The sequence below is a fragment of the Mchenga conophoros genome, linkage group LG1, assembly GCF_057382185.1.
Source record: "Mchenga conophoros isolate Kocher_MC1m ecotype Shallow Benthic linkage group LG1, M_conophoros_male_GT1.1, whole genome shotgun sequence".
Taxonomy (NCBI): domain Eukaryota; kingdom Metazoa; phylum Chordata; class Actinopteri; order Cichliformes; family Cichlidae; genus Mchenga; species Mchenga conophoros.
The window spans coordinates 29,213,356-29,223,678 of record NC_140526.1 but is presented as its reverse complement, the minus strand read 5'-3'; positions in this window follow the sequence as shown (position 1 = coordinate 29,223,678).

Below are 10,323 nucleotides of genomic sequence, written 5' to 3'. Positions count from 1 at the left end.
TGGTTGTTGTGTTTTGCCAACAGGGAAGTTACAGAGTGCCCTCTAGTGGAGAAGCTATGCAACATCAACACTAATAACATGCTTGAAGGGTGTTTCTCTTTACAGCTGCACAGACTTCCCACGGATGCTCCACCTTACCGTTCCACATGCTGCAGACATGCTGCAGCGTTTTTTACAAGCAGCTCTCTTCTCCACATGGCTTAAATAATCACCAAATCTGTTTTTCACTGTTTTTCCACAGCGCCTTCATCAAGTTGTATAGAGCAGATAAGGAGGGCAGGAAGTCAGACGCTGAAACACCATAGAGTTTCCAGTGACTTTTCAAAATAAAAGACCCTGTGCAGACTTAATGCTGTTTGCAGAATGGAACAAAACTGCTAATCCACGCACCTGGCTAACTCTCTCACATTATTACTATTTCTGACAAAGTAACTTTAATACGAGCAAAAATGAAACATCAGCAGATGGTTTTCATATGTTGGAAACTACAAAGTTATTCCATTAATGGTCTACAGCTCCAGCTTTCATACTCTTTATAAAGCAACTTATTAGAAAGAGTTGCCGACTGGGTTTGGACAGATGCAATGTGAACATAGATAAAACACCCCCACATTTTTCTCCCTCTTGTAAATAAATGTAATTTACAGCCACTGAGACAAATTCCCCTCAGAGTTTTAGGTCCGCCAAGCTCAGCTAAATCAACCTCGACAAGAAGAACTCTAACAGCAGTTTGGTCATCAAGGAACTGTTTGGAATGCAGGATCAATGAGAGCGGACGCAGCAGTGAGAGCAAGAGATATTGCTCAACACAGGGAGGGATATGCTTCCTTTAGTTACATGCATGAAGATATACACACACACGTGTGCACACATACATGCACACACACTCTTTTAGTCTTATCTGTAGTCTGAGGGCGTCAGTCAGAGTTAGTGAGGTCCCCTGCACAGAATCAGTCGCCACAACTCTCCATGCCTTTTGATTACTCCTTTAGATCTCAGCAGGTGAAGGACAATATTGTTCAGGCATTGTATGGGGAACCTAGCTTCAACCCCACAGCTGTACCTCACATTTGCATTTGTTTCTTTCCTGCTGAGTTCATAGCCTGTATGGCTCTGCACTGAAATCCCCTAGGAGCATATATGTGGATCATTATTTATAGGAAAAACATTTCCTGGATTTAACTTGATTAGATCAAATGATGTGTATATATACAGTATACTGTATATGTATATATCTGTGTGTGTGTGTAAATCTGACATTAAATGGAGCAGTGTTTATATCTGGTCATGCGAAGTGATGTGTGACACTGGTAACTGCAGGCTATGATGGGACATTTTCCTTGTGAGTGACCGAACCAACACACCAATCTCACTCTCTGTTTTTTTTTCTTTTCTTTGCCCTTCAAGTGGATGCGTGTCTGTCCGTGTGTGTGTGACATGCATCATGTGTTTGTATCACTTCACTTGTGTAGGTGCTTGTTTGCGTGTGTGGGTGGTGGGGTTAAGAAATGGGCTTGTCAGAAGTGAATGATCAGATTAATCAGGTGGAACATACCAGACAGCAGGATTAAACACAGCAGAGAGAGAAAGAGCTCAAATAAAGTCAGGATCAAGGTGCACCTTGAATGTGTGTGTGCCAGTAGTGCTATGTTTTCCTATAAGATTTTTTTAAATGTTTTTTTACACTATCATGCTATGGGTGTCTGGAAAAAAAAATCCCTTTCCTACTTCGCTTTGTGCAAAGCCTAGTCAGGTGAGCATATAAAGGCACACAATCAATCAGAAGCAGCATTTAAAATGACATCCTTTTGATCACCCTTCCACTTAACAAACAAGCAAGTACTTCAAAGACGAACCATTTCACTAGTGGGCCTTAATGGCTCCGACTATTCATTCTGTTAAGCAGAATGAGTTGTTCTGGAATAAGACTTGACACGTTGTTTACCTCCTATAACAATCAACCCATTTAACATTAATGAACCTTACAAGCTTAAACGGATAGATCAACAGCAGAGGAGATAACAGCCCGTGTTTATCTCCTCCATATATCCATTTAGCTACCCAATCACTGATAAACGTACATTCTCGCTCTCATTTGCTCCGACAAATATTGATGTTGCTTCGGTTTGTAATGTGTTGGGATGAAAACAATCATCAATATTAATGGCCACTTTATTTGGAGATAATGCTCACATTCATTATCATCCATTAATGTTTGTTTGCCTAATTTGATTGGACTATAACCTCCACAAAGGCACATCATGCCCGTTTGTGTGAGGATTCCTGAAAGAGTTGAAGATTATTGATTTGAAAGTCAAATGCACTCTGGGAAATTTACTCGTATTAGCTTCTATTTCCAATCAGTGCCATGCCATAGAGATTCTCATAATTCTACCAGGCTAATCTTTATCATATCTCACATCATGTTGCTATCGTGTACCCCATTACGCTTCCAATCAGACTTGCACAGCATCGCCAAACGGTGTGAATCCAATTTTCTTTCCTTTCCCCCTCTTTCACCCACAGTTATGTTTTTTTTTTCAGAGTTAAATCTGACTCTTTCTTATATTCATTGCTCGTGTTCTTCCCTCTCCAGGCTGTCTCTCTAGAGCTGCTCTAATTAAACATGGGGTCGGTGGTGGTACAGAGTCTTCCAGTCGAGCAGAGGAGAAAGCCTCTAATTCCAGCTCTCAGGATGGAACTATGACACACAATGGCCCTGCCATCCTCTCTGCCCCCCATAGATTCCCAACTGAAAGCCCTCTCCTCAGGCAGCTTTTTAATAGGCCTCCCCTGCCTTCGCACACACCCACGCGCACACAGATAAACACAAATGCACAAGCACACGCAAACACGCGTGCACCTATGCAGCAACACACATGTACACAACGCACTTACACACACAAACACACACAAGCCATTGACCCCCTGTGTGCGTCTGTCACTTGTGCTGCCGCTCACACTGCTATGGGCCTTTTGAAGTGCTCCTAAGGCCAGACGACGCCTTTTTACTTTCCAAATCATGCAGAGGTGCAACCGCTAAGCTAAAGCTACTACTCTAACTAGCCAGTGTTATAAGAGCTGCTCTCAAGGGCAGACGGATGAGGACTAAAGGGTTTTGGCCATTTCCCCATATAATGTCGATTTTAAAAGCACTTGATGCATGAGGATTTACATGAAAAAGTAATGTGAAAGCAGGTTGTTCCAAATGGATGAAGATTCTCTGTGCTAAATGGATTTCAGGCTGTATGTACTAAAAGAAAAGAAAATCACCACATCTGATCTGGGGTTTTTTCAGAATAAAAACCCCAGATCAGATAAATATATTAGCTATATATACACATTTGTTGATTTTTTTTGCTATGATTATAGAGTTTGGAAGTCATTTAGACTTTTTTAAGGTAGTAAGCGTAATATTACATATTTTAACATAGTTCCCAAGAACACGTAAAAAGGAAGGTACACCCTCTTTCAATTCTCAGGTTTGAAAGAAATTATTTAGTCCTTACCAGGTCTTAAAATCAGGTAAATACTATCTCTGACGTATTAGACCATGTCATGATTTATTTAACAAAAAATGCAGAAGCAGCTTTTGAAAAACTAAATGCTTAGTAGCAGCCAGATGCTCTTAATTGAATGTATTTATTTAACTGATCATCAGGAAGTGTGAAAACCTCTATAAAGGAGAAGTTTTCCTCGTTTGCTGGCATTCAGGTGTTAGCGTAATGTCAGTGATCAAAGACTTCAGCAGTGATCTTAGATCAGCTGCTGCACATCAGTCTGGGAAGGGTTACAAGACAATTTTCTACATAATCTGAAGTCAATCATTCTACAGTAACAAGATTATTCAGAAGTGGAAAACATTCAAGTCAGTTTCCTATCTACCCAGAGTGGATGTCCCACCAAATTCCCCCCAGGGTCAAACTGCGTAAAAATCGGAGAAACTCCAAACAACAAAAGGTTCCATCTGAGACTCTACAAGCCTCAGTTAGCGTGTTAAATGTTAATGTTTATGAAATTATAAATACAATTGAAAACGTACGACTTGTTTGGAAGGGCTTACAGGAAAAAACTTCTCTATAAAGAACAGCATGGATTGCAATGTTTGAAATATTGCATCTGAACAAGCCACAAGACTTCTGGAACAATGTTCTTTGGACAGATGAGACTAAAGTGGAAATGTTTGACCATATACCACATACTAGATACCACCAAATTTGGTGAAAACCATACAATATCAATCACAGTGGTGATGACTTTGTTTCTTTTGAAGCCACAGGACCTGGGGGCCTTCCAGTAACTCAACCATGAACTCCTCTGTATACCAAAGTATTCTAGAGTCAGCTAAAGCTTGACCAAAATTGGGTCATGCAACAGGACAATGATCCCATGCTTTATGGCTTTAAGAGGGCTGTGTATAAACTGATGCCAGCAAACCTCAAAAAACTGAAGCAACGCTGCAAACAAAGCTGGGCCAGTATTCCTCCATGATGACTTCAAGTTATTGCTGCTAGAGGTGGCTCTAAAAGCTACGGACTAGGTTTCACACACTGTTTCTGCATTCTGGGTTGTGGTTAAATAAGTAATGACTGCTGTCGTTCATCTGAGGTTGTATCTGAATAATTTTAGAACCTGTTAAGGACCTGATGACTTCTATTATTTCTGAATAGTAAAACTTTAGATCTGCAAGAGTGTGAGCTTTCTTTTCCACGTGAGTGCAACTACTTCTTTGAGTTTGAGTAACATTTGCAAACAGCTAAAGCCTTTCCCGCAATATTACAGAGCCACTTTTTGCTCGAAAGAATGAAACCATACATTTTAGACATTGTTAGAAGATGTAAGTCTTTAATAGTAAGGAATGGTCTTAGGGATTATTTCCACCAGGGAAAAAAACAAGGAAACCCAAAAGCCAAATGAATAACTTCATATCCTGTAAGTGCTGCTATAACTTCAAGGTTATGTGTGGGTATGTGCTGCCGGGGATGGGGGTGGCGCTAAGCTGTATCCTGCTCGTCCAGGGTATTGGATCTTTGTTGATGTGTTTTTGCCCTGAATGATAATTCTGCCTGTTGGAAAGACTAGGGGTTGTTGTGCAACATCTTGGCACTCATCTCTTCCCTCATTTTCGTGCCATCTTCTCCCCTCCGTCACACTCTGTCCTCACTCCTCTTTTCCTTCAGTCCTCTGCGCCTTCTAAACTGTAGATGTGCCTTAACAAGACAAAAAGACAGTGTTCACACAGGGTGGTTAGAGTGTGAGAGAACGCGAGAGAGCTCATCTGCTCAGTGTGACGCCCATTAGGTATTGATCTGTTTAGGGCAGCAAGGGCAAGTTTTATGTTTGTAACTATACGCTGTAGATGGAGGAGAGGAGACAACAGGAGAAGTTTGGCTCCACGTTGGCCTCTGTGTGTTGATCTGATTTCTTTTCAATGATAAACAAGGTTGGTCGGGGGGACGACTGTGGAAGAGAGGGAGAAAATTAGGCAGCTGATACATCAGCCTGCTTGTGAAATCTGTCCGTGCTGATGTGTATAGACTATAAGCCCATTGATCTGGAGGGAGACTTAATTTGCTCTGGCACTAATGCAGGAGGGAGCTAACTTCATGTTGTTAGCCAGCGTCAGAGCCAAGCTATGTTCAATTAAACCTCGTAACAAAGGCAGGGAGCAGCATTTACAACTGCCCTGTATAATCTGATCCATGAGACAGAGTCGTATTATGGTACTTTTTAGTCAGTCATGACTTTTCTTTAAGCAGGTGCTCAGTTATTTATGTCTGATGTTGTATTTCTAATGTGAAAAGTAATTAAAAAGCTCTTTGTTATATGAAGACATATTGCTGCATGTGGTGCAAGCCATTTATCATTATTATAGCTTTCTGCTTATTCAGACAAGGTGTCTGCCTGAGGGTAGATGCAGGCTGTTTTTGTGTGAGCATCAGGGGCTTTCCCAGGCTCAGGGCTTCACAGGTGAGGAGGGTCCCACTGGGTGCCGTGTCACCCCTTGGGGATAGGGTGGGTGCCAGGGTGTGTAATGGGTGCGTGTCTGGGAAGATGTGATTTCCCAATGACAGAGCGCTGTAATAGTAGGCTTGGCTTTAGTCATAAAGCAATTGCGCTAATCCACTGTTTTACCAGCAAAGCTATGAGAACACCCACACTCTAAAAGGGTCTGAGTCAGGCTTCAAAGGTGGGGGGGGAGTAGATAAAGACCGTGGAAAGATCCAAAACAGAAGAAAGAGAAGAAGAGAAATGAAGTTATTATGCAAAACAGGTGGAGGGTTATTTAGTTGCCAGATGTACACTTTGTTGTGATAATCCCTAACCTGAACACACAGTATCCACGCAACAAGAGTTAGATTCAGTCAGGTGTTTAGAGTCTTGGTAAGTCAATTTACGCTCAATAGGCTTGCTACAACTTGCTTCACCAACCCAACTCTTCTCCAAAACACACTCTTTTATCCGCACACAAGCACACAGCCCAGTGAGCAGATTAAATCTGACAGATAAGCACCTGCAGGTGTTGGAGCAGGGTCTATGCATCTTAAAGAACCACATTGGGCAGATATTCATCTCACTCTCTCCTTTTGCTCTTAGCACTGTTGTATATCTGTGTCTCTAGACTCTTTCTCCCAGACTATCCTGCATTACTGACTTGATGCTATGCATGGTAATACCTAATGGCATGAATCTAGATTCAGTACCATGTTGCACTATCTGGGACTGAGACGCAACCCAGATGTGGCAGTAACCCTTCTGTGATCTTAATGCGACACCTGATACTCCTACATCAAGTTTAGGTGGAAATAAATCTCAAAGATTTATTTTGCAGCTTATCAGTGGGTGTTATCTTTGAAGGTGATTTCAGAGATTTGTGTAGCTTGGAAAGAATGATAAATTCTTTCTTTGGTATTTTTTTTTCTAGTAACATACAATAATTGCAAACTTGATTTGATTTCTTTCTTCATACCATTACTGTGACCTCAGAGCCGAGTGTCAGTCAACAATTTCTATGTTTATTGCCTGAGTTTAGCATAATGATGGATTATTGTAGATAAGGGTTATAAAGGTCATTCAGTAATATAAATTGGCACAATTGGCAAACATTGTAATTGCATGTTTTTGTTAACTAAGTGGATGTATCAGATTTACATACTCTAAGCTTTTATTTACTTCACAGCTCATTATTCTGTCATAGACTGCATATGAAAGATTGATGGTCCCCTGGGTCTAAAGAGTAAAGTCAGGTAAATTAGACCTGCAGGTGATAACTCATTTGGTTCCAAAAATTAAATCAGAGGCACACAGGTGCATATGCAGAAATCTATGAGAAAATGATCCTACTGCTCACTTGTATTATGAGCTAAGTAGAAAGTCCTAATAAATGCAGTTTGATGTCCCTTTTGTCAATTATTGTTCCATTTGGAGTGACATAAATGATAAAGGAGGGTGCGCTTAAAGGTGCACCTACCTTGTGACTGAACAGTATTTGTTGTATGAGTGTGCAGTGTCCTGCAACCAGGATAGCACCCACATTTAGATATGCTCTACTATTCAATTCAGTTCAATTTTATTTTATTTATACTGCGCCAAATCACAACAACAGTTGCCTCAAGGCACTTTATATTATATGGTAGACGCTACAATCATACATACAGAAAAACCCCAACAATCACATGACCTGCGTACATTAATTGTAACAAGTGGTTATTTGAGTTACTAATGCCTCGTAATCAGAAGCAATCTCACCAGTCTCCTCTGACATCAGCAAGGCATTTTTTGCCTTAAGAACTGTTACTCACTGGATATTTTCTTTTTTTCCAGACCATTGTCTGTAAACCAGCTGTGTGGGAAAATCCCAGTAAATCACTAATTTCTGAAATATTTAGAGCAGCCTGTCTGGAATCAACAACCATGCCAAGTTAAAAGTCACTTTTCTTCCCTATTCTGGTGCTTAGTTTGAACAGGTTAGACCTTGACCATGAATAAACGCACTGAGTTGCTACCGCAGGTGTTTGTGTTAACAAGCAGTTGAAACATGTGTACCTAAAAAGCTTCTGTGACTGTGTATTGCTGCTAACAAGCTTAAAGGCCCTACTTGGCTGCTCTGTGTTGCTGAATGCCTCTCCTTTGTGCTCGTTGTGTGTAAATGCGATTTTTACTTACAGTAAAAGACATAAAACATAATCACATCAATCACGCTGAATATCATGGCTAATTGCACTATACAGCTGTGATGTACTTGAAACACAAGCCATCCAATGTTAGGAACAGACTGTGAAAAAGATGGTAGATATTCGTTAAATTAATGGTTCACAATCTGTGGCAACAAAGCATCTGTGAACCGTAAGAAAACAAAGACAAAAACTTATGATTGAAGTTCTATTTTAGTAATTAAGCAATTTCTGGACATCTTTGCATATGTTTCTACAAAGACTTGGGGACCTCAGAATAATTATTCCCATATGTTTCCCAGTCAGTATTCCTCCCTAATTAATATGCCCCCAAATAAAACACAGGCGGGAGTGCAGATACAACAAAGCTGTCATAGCACATTCTGGACATGTATGAGAACGCAATAACTATGGACTATAAGTACATCATGGTAACTATTATATAATACACAATGAACTAAAAGCTCTGTCAACAAGTTCTCTTCCTCCTGCCATCTCATCACACAGCTCTCACCGTCCTTCTCTGAGGTGTCGGTGTGATCTTGATTGTAGAGGTTGGCTGAAGGTCACTGGGGGAGAACTGGGAAGCCATGCATTTTTCACCCATCACTCTATTTTGTTCATCTATGATCCAAATGCCTGTATTTACTCGTAAAGGCGGGGGAAATACCGGTCCTTATCTATCTGCGCTTCCATTCCTCATATTTTAACAACCTCTCGCTCTTTCGCCGCTTTTGCCTGCCTGGCTTTTAAGTTACTTTTCAAAGCAGCGTGTGCCATTAACCAACTGTTAATGTAAGGTCGCTTGGCGCACAGATTAGATTTTGATGGCATTTCCCGAATGTGGAGGCAGTGTCAAAACTTTTTTCGATCCAACTTGGAGAAATTTTAACTTCCTCCCTGTCATTTAGTTCCATTTTCAAATGAGTCAATTCCTGGACACTGGGTCAGGTTTTAATACATCAGAGAGAGTGCATGTACTCGCTAAAGCCCACAAAGAAACCCTGTGAGCACCTTTTCCATGACTGAGGCTTGCAAATGGAATTGCTGGTTTCACCTCCAGGCTTTTAGGAAAAGAGGACAGGAAGGCATACACATGGATGATTTTCAGTCTAATCACTATCCTTAAATTTCTAAAGAGATGCTGCAGAGAAAGCCAAAAAGCAGAAAATGGGCCATATCACTCTGCGTTAGTGTGTGTCTCTGTACCCGCTGCTACTGTTTTAAATCAAATTTTCATCTGTACCTTCAGCTCTAGCAATTTACATTCATCTGCCTGCATCTAGATGAGTGGCCTCTCTGTGTTCCACTTAGACTTAACCAAGACGTATTTTTCTTGTTTTTTTTCTACCATTCGCTTCCCCATCCCACGAGAGATAGAATAAACACACACATGCACACAGACGTGTCAGTATGACAACAAACGCTCGCTTTTTGTCCGAGAACAGTCGCTGTCTGTAATGAGACTAAGTGTGGCCAGGCGGACGGACAAATGAATGAAACGGCTACAGAATCATTGGCTGTGTTTGATTTGCCTCCACTAATTCAAAGAGACCATCTGATAAATTGAGAGGATGGGATGTACATCAGAATAGCAAGAGGTGCCTCTTTGTTGTTCCCCATTCCTAACCAAATCACACCCCAACCCCCGCTAGAACACCCAGAGGGGAGAATGTTTCCCTTGTGTGTGTGTGTATGTGGGAGAGAAAGGGTGGGTGGGGGTTGCTAGGAGGTGTGAGTTTTCTGGAGGTCCTGCAGAAAGCCAATGAAGGAGTACTTGTGTCAACATTCTGCTGGCAGTGATGAGCCACAAAGCCTCCTAGCCAAACATCCAAAGGGCCTCATCACCTCTCTGCAAAACAAAGCAGGGCCCGCGCTCTTAGAGCCCTCCTACACAGCTTCTTTATATGCAGATTAGTAAGATGAGTTGGCTTCAGATGATTCCGGTTATTGATTTGAGCTTTAGTAGGACGTTAACACTTGAAATCGTGGTTGTATGTATAACTGATATTACATTACTGTATGTGTTTAAAAAAAGAAAGAAATTAGAATAAAAGAGAAGAGAACGCCCCCGGGCGTTGGATGGCTGGATGGCTTTGGAACAAGTGAGGAAGGGCATACATTTTGGACATTTTTGTTTCACAGCTTT